Genomic DNA, 15,517 nt, shown 5'->3' on the forward strand with positions numbered 1-15,517 from the left:
ATGGAGTTTCACACGACCAACAGCTGCACCGAGACCTCAAAATCACCAAGACACCAAGAAGGGCGTAAAGCACACAGCCATTGGACTGTAGAGCAGTAGAAACGGTATAAAACGTGATGGAACAGGCTTTACTGTCTGGAAATCTAACGGCAGGAGGAGACTTCCTGTCTGAAGGGTCAGTATTTACACGGTGGGGAAGGAATTATGGGCCGTCGGGGCAGGAATTATGGGCCGTTGGGGCTATCGCTTTGGTGAAAAGGCGCTGAAATGCCACGGCGGACGCTGACATTTCAGAGAACTCATCAGTCATCAGTATGTCAACATGTTTTTGGCCACATGTGCTTCATAAAAGTCACTATTGTTTAGCAAATATAAATAAACAAATTAAACCTTTAAGATGATCCAGGTCACGGTGGGTACAGAGTTTGCAAGGCAGAACAGGGATACACTCTGGGAAACGTTGAGATGCCTTGCCCGAGGTGAAGATTTGAACCCTGGAGCTGTGCAGCACCCACTCTTCCTGTTGTCTCACAGAAGGAAGAAAAACGGCTTCACGCTGAAAGTCGTGATCGCGCAGCCTGAAGGACTCACGGCGGCTCTACAATAAACCACGTTCCTGAAACCGCTCTACCTTGAAATGCTGAAAAGCCGCCTGACGGACTGACTGGCGTCCACATTACGGTCAAGTGTACACAAGTGCAACATGGGAAAGGGCGGGAGGGAGAGCTGGGGGTGCGTGAAGGAAGGAAAAGATGAATGGCACAACCTGGTGTTTCATTTGAGACCGAAATGAAGCTTGACCTCATTTTACTGAGGCTCGGCATCACGATGAATTCAACACATCGGTCTTCTGAACAACACGATTAAACACCACTGAGGCCACACACACACACACACACACACACACACACACACACACACACACACACACACACACACACACACACACACACACACACACACACACACACACACACACACACACACACACACACGGGTACTCTAAGGACAGTTGTCGTTAGCATTTTATAATGTACTAATTTTAGTTTTGGCCGGCACGGTGGCTCGGTTGGTAGCACTGTCGCCTCACAACAAGAAGGTTCTGGGTTCGAACCCCAGGCGAGGCGGTCCGGGTCCTTTCTGTGCGGAGTTTGCATGTTCTCCCCAGTGTCCTCCCACAGTCCAAAAACATGCAGTCAGGTTAATTGGAGATGCTAAATTGCCCTATAGGTGAATGGGTGTGTGTGTCTGCCCTGTGATGGACTGGCGCCCCATACAGGGTGTTACTGTGTGCCTTGCGCCCATTGAAAAGCTGGGTTGGATAAGCGGTTAAGAAAGTGAGTGCATGAGTGTTTTTCATTTTGTTTTGTTAATTAATATTGGCAGTGGCAGTGAGCGCTGGTTCAAGTCCCTCCACTGCCAGGCTTTCTGCATTGAGTCCACTCAATGCAGAAAGTAGATAAAAGAACCACGAATGAAAATATAAACACAAAGATGCTGGACGCCGGAGGTTTTATTCCTGTCATTATGCACCAGCTGCTTTCTTTCTATTCCATTTTTATTGCTGATATTATAAATAAACAGATGAAATGAATAAAAGTTCTGATGTTTTCTGTGTGTTTTACAAAAAGCAGAAACTCCAGGCAGAAGGTTTTTCATGTAATAGAAAATTCTTCTCTGTGGAGAAGCTCAGAAAGGTCAAGGATGAGAAATGATAAAAAAAATACACATGGTGGAAAGTTTTTCTTTTCTCTTCAGTAAAAGAAAGAAAAAAAACAGCAGATTTTTACAGAAATATGAGCTGCAGAGTCGAGTCAGATCCAGAACTACAGAATAAAAACGTTAAATTTATATACAGTCCTTCTTCTATTATTGCATTATACCGTTGTGGTTAACAGTCAATGTCTTCAGAAATCAGTCAAAAAAAAAAATCTGAACATTAATAACACACCAAGTCCAAACACAAAACCAAAAACTCTGGTAAAGCTTGATAACCACCAGCCATCACATTAAAAACCCAACCCCACTCCCTCCGTCTATATTTCATGACTGAACCATGCAGCAGAGGTCGGCTTTTGTTCTCCACAACGTTCTTCGTAAGCAAAGAGAAGCGCGAGATCGATTCTTATTCCTAATTAAATAAGTAAACAAAGCCGGTCCTGATCGGGTTATTGATTTTAGATGCGAGGAACATGAAACATGGACATGTCCTTTTTATTTACACCCTTGTATGCTCTCGTGTACTGTTAACGTTGTATTTGTGTGGATGAAACCTACAGAGGATTCAGAAAGTTTTCTGGATCTTATTAAAGTTTTTATCATCAGTGACACTAAATCACAGATAATGATGAATTAAAAACGTGCTTTTAGAGTTTTTCCAATCTAAATTGATTGAATATAATTTAGAATAGCAAACAGAGTTTACACTGCATTGTAGGGACAAAAACCAAACCATGACGTCCAAGGAACTGTGTGCGGATCTCTCTGATCAAACTGTGGTGGATGAACGCAGCCTAAATATTTAAATTAGTATTAAATCTCAAACTGAAGCCCCACTTCTTCATGAAGGAAGAGAACCCAAGTGCAAATGCTTTAACCAAGGTAGAACAGCACCGCGGCTGAAAAGCAACTACAAAAGGAGACGTACGCAAATAAATAAGATGGCCAGAATAACAGAAACAAAAAACACATGACGGACACAAACATCCGAGTGGAGAGAACCTTTACAGATCCCAGAAACCAACTGATTCAAAAAATTTCACCAAACACCTACAGGATTAACAAATGGAGAGAAAAATCACAAGGGGGAAGAAAACAAAGCACACAAAACAAGCATAAGAATTACGAACGGTTTACCATACGAACATTTTGGGTTACGAGCGATCTTTTTTAACTTAACATACAAACACATTTCAAATTACGAACAGAAATTTGTAAAACATGTGACCTCACAAACAAGTTCACTCGAACCATCTCTCTCTCTACATACAGTATATATACAGTGAGCGAACATTCGGACAGCGGGCGGTGTTTTTTCTGTGTTTCTTTTTAGTAAAAGTTTAGTAAAATTCAATATTAAAATGTCCCCAAAGAGGTGCAGAGGAAGCATAATGGTGATAAAATGAAAAAATCTATTATTATTTGCTGTGTTATGAAAAAATCTATTATTATTTGCTGTGTTGTATAATGACTCCTGCCAGTAGGTGTCACTGTGTATCAGACAGAGGGGACAGTGAGTGAGAGAGAAGAAGGAACTCGGCTCAGTAAAGTATTCTTTCTTTCGTGCAATTACACCTACAAAATACAACACTACTGAAATAAAGAAGGAAATAATAGAGAAATATGAGAGTTATTGTTTCTGGTAGATACATTTTATATAAAAAGAAGGAAATGTATTATGGTGTATGGTACAGCACACGTACTGTACTGAAATGTGATGTGTGTTTATGTACAGTACAGTATTACTATGTGTTTATTATTGTTTATTACAGGAATGTCTATTCTATAATTTAAGATTAAGGGAAAATATACGTGTATTTGTAACAAAAAAGAGCATTTAAGACATTAGAGAGGTTAGGGGTAAGGGGGGTTTGGGAGGTCTGGCACGGATTAATTCTGTTTACATTATTTCTTATGGGAAAAATAGGTTTAACTAACGAACATTTTGACTTAAGAACAGCGCTTCGGAATCAGTTAAATTCGTAAGTCAAGGGTCCACTGTACATATATTTGGAAGACAAATTCAGATAAAGGCAGCACAGTGGCTCGGTGGGTAGCACTGTTGCATCACATCAAGAAGGTCCTGGGTTCGATTCCCAGGCGGGGCGGTCCGGGTCCTTTCTGTGTAGAGTTTGCATGACTATTCCGTCTGTGAGGGTTTCCTCCGGGGGCTCCGGTTTCCAAATGCTGTCCAAAAGTTAATAAAGGTGTGTGTTTGCCCTGTCCAGGGTGTTTCAGACCCATCACGACCCTGTACAGGATAAAGTGGTGCTAAAACAGGCACTAAATGAATGAATGAATAATTACTCAGATGAAGGAACACATTCCACTCACTAGCTCTGCATCATGTTAGGATCTGTCAGTGTACCAGTCAGTTGTTGACATGGCAGGAATGTTTTAGAATGGCAGGAACAACCGCCCCCCACCCACCTGCCTGGAAGATTTGGTCACCCACCCCTTCACCTCTTCACTCCAGTGTACAATTTGTGAGAATGTTCTGTTGCCATCGTGTTTTGTCCTCCACTTTACATCTCACACACTTTCATTCTGCCCTAGACAAATACTAACAGGCAACATGTTACACACACTGAATGTTAAACACACACACACACACACACACACACACACACACACACACACTGCACTCTGTTCTTTTATGCTCGTTCACTTACCTCGGTGGATGAGAGACAAGAAAATGATATATTATTAATCGGGTTTCTATACAACCTCTACAACCCCCCCCCCCCACAACTTCAATACGTTCTCTTCAAATCAAACCAGAATCAACTTTTGCTTTATAATTTGCTCTGCAGTGACAGGTAAAATTATTTTCTGATGTGAAAAACAGTTCAGCAGAGTGTAAAAAACACACAGAGAAGGTAAAAAAAAAAACCTGTGGTACTTTCTGGTTCTTTCTTATAGTTTATTTATTTATCATTTTACATTTACATTTTCAGCATTTAGCAGATGCTTTTATCCAAAGCGACTTATAGTACTGTGACAGTACATTGTCTAAGCAATTGAGGATTAAGGGCCTTGCTCAAGGGCCCAACAGTGGCAGCCTGGCAGTGGTGGGGCTTGAACCAGCGACCTTTCGATTACTAGTCCTGTACCTTTACCATTAGGCTTCAACTGCCAGGGTTATAAGGGTTATAAGGTGATGTTTTCAACTTTGGTTCCATTCATGTCATTTCACTTGTACTGTGGGAGGAAACCCACACAGACACGGGGAGAACATGCAAACTCCACACAGAAAGGACCCAGACGACTCCACCTGGGAATCGAACCCAGAACCTTCTTGCTGTGAGGCGACAGCGCTACCCACCGAGCCGCCCTCTTCCTTATAGTCATCCTGTAGCAATATTCCAGCGATTCCCAGCTGGAACGGTCAGGGTCCTTACTGTGTGGAGTTTGCATGTTCTCCCCGTGTCTGTGGGTTTCCTCCGGACCTGTCCAGGGTGTTTCCTAGCTTTTGCCTAGTGAATTGTACCCACCGCCACTATAAATAGGATTAAGCGGGGGTAAAACAGACACTAAATGAATGAATAAGGTGGCACAGCAGTAAAACACGCAAGCACACCAGAGCTGGGACTTCAAATACATCGTATCGAATCTCAGCTCTGCCATCCGGCTGGGCTGGGCGGCTACATGAACAACGTTTTGCTGATCAGGGTGTGGCTCTCCGTACACAAAGCTGATCCGCATATGAACTCGCCTCGTGCAGGTGAAAAGATGCAGTCGGGTACTGCGCACGTGTCGGAGGGGGCGTGTGTCAGTTCGCTCTCCTCAATCAGGGGTGGGGGTCAGCACCAGTAGAGAGGAAGCATAACGCAACCGGGTAAAAATTGGACGCGCTAAAAAAAGGAAAAACATTTATAAAGACTCACAAAGCAAACACCTCAAGCGGAACATGGAGCCACAAACCGTCCCTGAATTAAAGCGTCACACAAGATTTCACATCAACGTCAGACGTATTTCTAGGACAGAAGGAGAGAAGTTAGCAGTACTTGGAAAAATGTTGCAGGATGACCTGAAAGCAGCACGAACAACAGTTACACAGAAAACTCACATCAGAGAGAGATTAATCCTGGAACAGAATTCACACACTCAGTAATTAGGTTGGGTGTCCACATATTTGTCAATTTTGGTGTTTCCTGGTGTTGCGCAGGACCAGCGGTTCATAAAAATGAACCACATTTGTAGATTTTGTGGATTTTTCATCTCTCCTCTCTGATGAAGAGCTCGTCTGGCTTGGCTGTTGGCCACCTGACCTTTAGAGCACTTTTCTGATGTTCTGTCTGGACCATCCATTACTTCTCGCTCTGGCACTTTCTCTTTTACAGCGAGTGCTTTTTGTTCCGAAGGGCCGCGCGTATAAAGACGCCTCGCTCCGGTTCCAGGGTGCCTCGGGGGCCCAATAAGCTTTCAGAAATAAACACACTCTCGGCAGAGCGAGAAAAAGTTCAGCCGAGCCGCCCACGCCGCTAACTCACATCAGAGAGGAGAAAATACACACCACTGACGACCTTTCACACCGCAGACTGGATTTTACACGGTCGTAAATAAAAAATATATACAGGTATGTGTTTGTGTGTGTGTGTGTGTGTGTGTGTGTGTGTGTGTGTATATACGTATATATAAATATATAATCTATATATACACGACTTATTTTGAACGATTCATAATCCAATGTAAAACACAGCAAGAGTCACAATTCTTCAGTGATATAAGAGAAACGTGTGTCTCACTCAGCGCTCTGAACTAGCAAGCCAGCCTGCTTTAGACCAGGTCAAACTGGTACAATTCAACAACCAGTAGATTTAAACAAGGCCAAACTGGTAGAATTCAACAACCAGCAAATTTAGACCAGGCCAAACTGGTACAATTCAACAATCAACAACCAGCAAATTTAGACCAGGTCAAACTGGTACAATTTAACAACAGGTTTATATAGGCCAGGTTAAACTGGTAAAATTAAACAATCACTTTATTTAGACCATGTGAAACCAGCTTCTTTAGGCTAAGCCGAACTGGTCAATTTGAAAATCTTGATATCTTTTTGCAAGCGAAACCACGCGAAAAAAAAGCCACAAAAACAAACAATAAAATAATAAAAATCTTTGTAAAAAATCTAACAAAGCAATTATTTAAAAAAGAGAAGCCATTAGTTACCTAATATCGACTAATAGAGAAAGTAATATACGGAATGTACATTTATTTGGAACATGGGCTAGTTGATTTTGCACTAGCACCTGCTAAAGTTCCTTATTAGAGCCCTGATCTTCAGCAAAACAAGAAAATTAAAACTACAGTAAAAAAAGTAAGTAAATAATTTATTTACCGTAAGTATCAGACGTGTTCTGTGATGTGGAGAACTTTGTTTAGGGGGAAAGAACCTGCTAATTAGCTGCTAATTAGTGAAGCTAAGCCTTATTGACTGGCTAAACTGCAACTTTGCTCACTGATAAGTGATGATTTAAATGTGTCTATAAAATAAAAGTAAAATTACTAAAACAAGGATGAACAAACATTCTTCAGTATCGAGGTTCTCACTGAATCTTTAGTGCTTCTGTTGTTATTTAGCACTGTTGCTAACTGCTGTATCCATGTTTTTATAAGCTTGTCAGGGTCACATGATCGATGACATGTGAGGCTTGATGTTAGCATGCACTAACATCAAGGACCATCGTTTTATCCTGGTCAGGGTCACAGTGGGTCTGATCCATTTAGTGAAAGGCAGGAAACACCCTGGACAGATTGCCAGTCTATCACAGGACACACACACACAGATTCATTTTTAATAGTATTTAGTAGAAATACTTATTATTAATAAAATAATAATAATTATTATTATGATAAAAATTATTACTATATTCTATTATTATTGTTATTATTAGCAGGTTTTAGTAAGTTAGCTTTATGATTTGCACAGAACTGTGAGTTTGGAACATTTTTAATGCATTAGCTTAGTAGTTAAAGCTACTGGACTAGTGATCAGAAGGTTGCTGGTTCAAACCCTGTCACACCCAAGTTGCGACTGTTGGGCCTCAGTTGCTTACATTGTACAGTCATAATTGTAAGTTACACTTTTATTCAACACAAGCATTTGAGGGTTAAGGGCCTTGCTCAGTGGCCCAACATTTACAATCTGGCCAAATGGTAGCATTTTTCCTAGTGGTCTAAGACTTTTTGCATAGATATATATGCACCCATGGTCAGGTTAGCACATCCTATAGAGGGAACAAACACTTATACATGATCAGACAGTCTGAGTTTGGCCTTTCCTCCCTCAGGCACGGCCAAACTGTGTGTTGCACGCCTGGCACAGATGAGTTTGGAACCTAAAAGCTGGAGATCTCACACATAGGGACAATCTAATGAAGCCAATCCAACTTCTGCATGAGCGTGAGAGGAAAGCAGCTATCATAACAAAGCCCTCCAGAGCCGGAGGACAGCTGTGCTGAGAGTCACAGTAAACATGGTAAACGAAGGATGGCATCAGTGATGATGAACCCGAAGGAAGCAGGTATCTGTAGATACGCCACGTCGCCATGGAAACACTAATTGCAGGTAATTTGGAGCTCAGTCCTAATACGGATGAGCCGAACCGACAGTGACGTACCCGTGGCAGTGAAGATGAAGCTCACACAGCACCGTTTTCATTTAACCCGGCGGTAATGTGGAAACATCAGGAGATCCAGCTGAGAGGAACGTGGTTCAGATTTTCACTCCTGGACCAAATCAAACTGATTAAAGATCCACACAGAGCTCAGGAACATGTTAATTAACCAACATTTTATGTGTTCAGTCGTAGTTACAGACACGTTGATCCTCCTCTGTTTCTCGCCCGTGTTCTCCTCCTGTTCCCTTTGTTCCTTTGATCTTTTCTGATCCTTTTGATCCGTCCCAATTTGGAGGAGCTCAGGTTTGGTTGTTCCATTTTGCACCTCTCTCATTCTCTCTCTCTCTCTCTCTGTCTGGTTATTTGTCAGACGTTTTGTTAAAAACAAGATCTTTTTTTACACAATTTTATTTATTAAGTGAAAAAGTTATACCCTAGAGAAAAAGTAAACGTCCCCTTGGTTACTCAGCCAGTTAAAACCATCAGACCTGTAAAATGTCTTATATATACTATATACAGTAATACAGCCCTTTATCATGTAAGCATTAATCTGTACATAATATATAATATAGTTTTATAAAATAAAATCAGTATACTGTATACAATGTAATATTATATATTCCTATATACTATAAAATGTAATTTATCCCTTTAACATATTAGCAATGTATCTCATATAATATAACCATATGCAATAGAAGCATTTTATTGTTTACAATATATAATATAGCCCTATAAAACAAACATTATACTGTATATAATATAATATAACCCAATAAAATAGAAGCATTTTATGGTATACAATATATAATAAATCCCTATGAAATAGATGCATTTTACTGTATATAGCATTTAATATATTCACATAAAATAGAAGCTTTATACTATATATAATATATAATATAGTCCTATGAAATTAAAGCATTGTATTGTATATAATATAATATATACTGTAATACATACATATAAAATAGAAGGATTATATTGTATAAAATATATACTTATATAAAATAGAAGCATTATACTGTATATAATATATAATATACTGTATATTTATATAAAATCAAAGCAATATACTGTATATAATCTATAATATATATTTATATAAATTTAGAAACATACTATATATTACTATATATATATATATATATATATATATATATATATATATATATATATATACAGTGTATCACAAAAGTGAGTACACCCCTCACATTTCTGCAAATATTTCATTATATCTTTTCATGGGACAACACTATAGACATGAAACTTGGATATAACTTAGAGTAGTCAGTGTACAACTTGTATAGCAGTGTAGATTTACTGTCTTCTGAAAATAACTCAACACACAGCCATTAATGTCTAAATGGCTGGCAACATAAGTGAGTACACCCCACAGTGAACATGTCCAAATTGTGCCCAAAGTGTCAATATTTTGTGTGACCACCATTATTATCCAGCACTGCCTTAACCCCCCTGGGCATGGAATTCACCAGAGCTGCACAGGTTGCTACTGGAATCCTCTTCCACTCCTCCATGATGACATCACGGAGCTGGTGGATGTTAGACACCTTGAACTCCTCCACCTTCCACTTGAGGATGCGCCACAGGTGCTTAATTGGGTTTAGTCCATCACCTTTACCTTCAGCTTCCTCAGCAAGGCAGTTGTCATCTTGGAGGTTGTGTTTGGGGTCGTTATCCTGTTGGAAAACTGCCATGAGGCCCAGTTTTCGAAGGGAGGGGATCATGCTCTGTTTCAGAATGTCACAGTACATGTTGGAATTCATGTTTCCCTCAATGAACTGCAGCTCCCCAGTGCCAGCAACACTCATGCAGCCCAAGACCATGATGCTACCACCACCATCCTTGACTGTAGGCAAGATACAGTTGTCTTGGTACTTCTCACCAGGGCGCCGCCACACATGCTAGACACCATCTGAGCCAAACAAGTTTATCTTGGTCTCGTCAGACCACAGGGCATTCCAGTAATCCATGTTCTTGGACTGCTTGTCTTCAGCAAACTGTTTGCGGGCTTTCTTGTGCGTCAGCTTCCTTCTGGGATGACGACCATGCAGACCGAGTTGATGCAGTGTGCGGCGTATGGTCTGAGCACTGACAGGCTGACCTCCCACGTCTTCAACCTCTGCAGCAATGCTGGCAGCACTCATGTGTCTATTTTTTAAAGCCAACCTCTGGATATGACGCCGAACACGTGGACTCGACTTCTTTGGTCGACCCTGGCGAAGCCTGTTCCGAGTGGAACCTGTCCTGGAAAACCGCTGTATGACCTTGGCCACCATGCTGTAGCTCAGTTTCAGGGTGTTAGCAATCTTCTTATAGCCCAGGCCATCTTTGTGGAGAGCAACAATTCTATTTCTCACATCCTCAGAGAGTTCTTTGCCATGAGGTGCCATGTTGAATATCCAGTGGCCAGTATGAGAGAATTGTACCCAAAACACCAAATTTAACAGCCCTGCTCCCCATTTACACCTGGGACCTTGACACATGACACCAGGGAGGGACAACGACACATTTGGGCACAATTTGGACATGTTCACTGTGGGGTGTACTCACTTATGTTGCCAGCTATTTAGACATTAATGGCTGTGTGTTGAGTTATTTTCAGAAGACAGTAAATCTACACTGCTATACAAGCTGTACACTGACTACTCTAAGTTATATCCAAGTTTCATGTCTATAGTGTTGTCCCATGAAAAGATATAATGAAATATTTGCAGAAATGTGAGGGGTGTACTCACTTTTGTGATACACTGTATATATAAAATAAAAGCATTTTACTGTATATAATATAAATCCATATAAAATAAAAGCATTTTACTGTAAATAATATAAATCCATATAAAATAGAAGTATTATACTGTATATAATATAATATAGTTGTGGTACACTGTATATAATATATAATATAGCCCTATAAAATAGAAGCAATATACTATATAAAATATATACTTATATAAAATAGAAACAATATACTGTATATAATATACAATATAGTCCTATAAAATAGAAGCATTATACTGTATATAATATATAATAAAGTACTATAAAATAGTTGTGGTATACTGTATATAATATACAATATAGTCCTATAAAATAGAAGCATTATACTGTATATAATATGTATAATAAAGTACTATAAAATAGTTGTGGTATACTGTATATAGAATAACATTTTGATAGCCTTTGACAAAGTTTCTATAGGAACACTATACCTTATACACAGTCTAAGGTAACTGCATTCATTCATTGTCTGTTTAACCACCGTTGAACCTAAAAACTGTTTAAACCAGAAGCCTGATCTGTGAGTTCCGTGTTTGTGATTTTAAGCAGCAGGCCTCTCTGTTCGTACACACCGCGTCCCTCTGCAGCTCAGTGTGGCATGTTCTTCACGCCACGTTCCACTGATTAATCGCCGGCTTACACAAAGCACACGGGCGGCAGGTACAAGCCGCTCAGGTTTTATGGGGCTCGGACTCCCGCCGTCACACGTCGAGCACTCGGCTTTATCGATCTGAGCCGAGCTGAATACAGACGAGACGCCGAGCCGTAAACAGAAATCCAATCTGTCACCGCGGCGTAATTTTCACCGAGCGGCGGCGGGAAATAATGGACCATCTTCTTGTCACTCTGTTTGTCAGCGTAAGTGATACGTGCTTATGTTTTATTCAGCGGCTGAGTGCTTCTCTCCGCCGAGTGTTTATCTGTTCCGACTAAAAGTCGATTTCAAAATGATTCAGGACAAAAACAATAATTGCTCTTTATTGGTAATGGGATAATACATTCCAGAGTGGAGCTGAGGGAGGAAAAAATGCGACTTTATAAAAGTATTTTTTTACAATTTTCCCTCTGGCAAGAGAAGAAGCGAAGGTTTGTTTACTAAAAACTCGATGATAACGACAGTCTAAAGAAAATACGCTGAGGTCCATCAATCGAAAGCCTTTTAAAGCAGATTATTTCAGCCTCGCTTGTTCTTAACGAGCGTCAAATCGAACACACAGACATAAAACGTACTAAAAAGGATGCTAACACTCCAACACTGCGTTCCTGCACTTTACTGTGATGCTGGAACGTCTCAAGTGTTAAAACAAACAAGAGAAATAACTATCAGGTTCCAAACTGCCTCTGGAGGCAACAATAAATCAGTAGTTTCACAGATCGGGTTTCCATAGCGGAGCAGCTGCACACAATCCTAAGATCACCACACGCAATGCCAAGTGTCAGCTCTAAGGTGAAAAGCACAATGCTGTTGGATTCCGGAGCTGTGTGAAGCCATTGTCCATTCTGATAAATGACATGGTGCCTAAAACCACAGTGCCAGCTGTGAAGTGTGGTGGAGGAGGACTCGTGGAATAAAAGTCTGGGACCCTTGAGTGAAGTGATTCTTGCTTTGGTCCCCATGTAACCCCGAGCAATTACATTTACATATTCGGCATTTAACACCTTTATCCTAAGCAATTGAGGGTTAAGGGCCTTGCTCAAGGGCCCAACAGCAGCAACCTGGCAGTGCTGGGGCTTGAACCAGCAACCTTTTGATTACTAGTCCGGTACCTTAAGATCTACGCTACAACTGATGTACTCATGATAGAGTAAGTGCTGCAGAACAACATGGGTCCTGTGGACCTGGGTTTGATCCTGGAGTTTGGCATGTTCTTACTGTGTCTGTGAATTTCAATGCATTATGATGGATTGGCGTCCTGTTCAGGGTGTATTCCCACTGTGTTTCATAGGGACGCCAGACCCACCTCAACCCTGACCAGGACAAAGCAGTAAGCGCAATAAATTCACCATATGGCCAAAAGTATTCGGACACCTGACCCCCATGGGATCTTTTCAGCTAGAACAACAGCAGATCTTCTGAGAAGCTTCTCACAAGCACTTTGAAGCATGTCTGTGGGAATTTGTCCCCTTTCAGTCATCTCTCACATCCACCACTCGTTCCAGTTCCTCAGCCAGACAGTAGGAATCACTGTAGTAGCAGCGTGGAGGTGATTCCTCATCCCGCCGTTTCTCAGACACGCCCTGGAGCTGGAGCCTCGGGTCTCTGCTTTTGTTTTTCATGCAAAAAAAGAAACACAAATCAGAAAATAATGGCCCTCCATAGATAACTCAATAAAGGGGAACAAGACCGGGGGCCAATTCTGCACACGCGCATGGAGTCGACTCCCCACCGAAAAGGGATTATCGGCGCAGGATCTCCCAGCGGCAGCTCAATTTCCACCAGCGCCGAGCTTAATGTGTCGGAAACAGTTCGGAGGCGGTTTGCTAAATAAAAACACAAAAAACAAAAACTCCAGCACGCATGATGTTCTCAGGGGGATGAAAAACGTCACAGAACACGAGCAGCTCGATGGATCATTTATTTAAAGATTGTGGCCAAAAGTTTGTGGACATCCTGTTATAAAACCACTGGCATTAAAATGCAGTAGTGGCTTTATCACGAGGATTCTGTTCAATCGAAAGAGTATTTGTGAGGTCAGGCACTGACTTCTGGGTCTGTCTGAAAAGCTGGTGACCCGCCCTGCTCCCCAATACCTACCTGATCACCTCCTCATTAGAGAGGATTCTAATAAGACCTGGAGTGGGAAGTGACTGTCCATTCTGCTGTGATAAACTTACTAAAAGCTAAATCCAAAGTGCCAGCTGTGAAGTGTGGTGGAGGAGGACTCATGGAATAAAAGTCTGGGCTGTTTGTGAAGGTTTGCGTTGGACCCTTGAGTGAAGTGATTCTTGCTCTGGTCCCCATGTAACCCCGATCAAATACATTTACATATTCGGCATATAACACCTTCATCCTAAGCAATTGAGGGTTAAGGGCCTTGCTCAAGGGCCCAACAGCAGCAACCTGGCAGTGGTGGGGCTTGAACCAGCAACCTTTTGGTTACTAAAGCTTTTGGTTTTGTCTACCTGATCAGCTCCTCAGTAGAGAGGATTCTAATAAGACCTGGAGCTCATAATCAGATTATTTAGACGCTCTACTTAGACCGCGAGTTTTAGCTTACTAAGCTAACACAGTTAGCCTCAGCACGTTCCAACCCGCTAGCACACCGGCTAACGTCTCGCTCCGTGTACCGAAACGCTTAAACTGTCCCTGACGCCCCAATTTACAAATAAACGTATAATTACACCTTTATACAAATTAAACATCAATCAGAATTTATCTACATTTGAAAAGAACTCCGTTGGTTGCTCCGCATTTATTCGTCCGCCACGTTTGTAGTTTCCTGTGAGAAGAAATTTGTAATGCCGCACTGAATGCTGGGATTGATCTTCAGCGCTGAGGAGGCGTCGGGCGCTCCCTCGTTATTCAGTCAGATCATCACTCAGAATTAAGGCGCCTCAGTAGGAGCATTTTAAAAGATCTAAGAATTTAGACACGCCCTCTTCTCGGGAGCGCAGGCCACTGGAGTTCCTTCAGTCCAAACGTCACATTGTACACAGTACAGGGCCTTCCCTAAACTGTTGCTGCAAATATGGAAGAACAATATTATTTCCTTAATATAACCGATTTGCACCTGTTAGCATTTGTTGCATTCAGTAATTAGAAGGAGCGTCCCAATACTTTTGTCTGTATAGTGTAGATCGTAGTTTGGTGTTGAGACACTGAAGTAGCCTGTGCTCCCCTGACCTCGACCTCACTTTGGGATGAATTGGAACAGCCCGAGCGTACCAATGCTTTTCAGACAGTGCGGGCACAAACGTAGAGGAATGGGACGCCCCACAGGTTCACGCTCAGGCGTCCACATACTTTCGGCCGTACGGCGTTTATTACTGAACGTAAAATGCTTTACGAGGAGGAGCCGAGGGAGAAACGGAGACCAGGTTTCTGCACAGGACCGATAAAGACGGAGGGAAATATAAATACGTCGAGGAGCCGCGACGATCGGGAAGCAATTTTATTCTTAATGAACCGTAACGTCCCATAATTCTGCTACACCACACGTATCACACCCAGCGGAAAATGATACACGGCCAAAAGTATGTGGACGCCTCACCAGGATCTCACTGGAGCGTGACTGTGGGAAGCTGTGACACTCATTAATCATATGGAGCATACTGTGTACAAAGGGCCTTCCCCAAACGGGAAAAATGGTCCCTGTGCACTGATGATGAGGGTAGAGGTATAGGAATTGGACTAGTAATCATAAGGTTGCAGGT

This window comes from Trichomycterus rosablanca, chromosome 21, assembly GCF_030014385.1.
Source record: "Trichomycterus rosablanca isolate fTriRos1 chromosome 21, fTriRos1.hap1, whole genome shotgun sequence".
NCBI classification, from domain to species: Eukaryota; Metazoa; Chordata; class Actinopteri; order Siluriformes; family Trichomycteridae; genus Trichomycterus; species Trichomycterus rosablanca.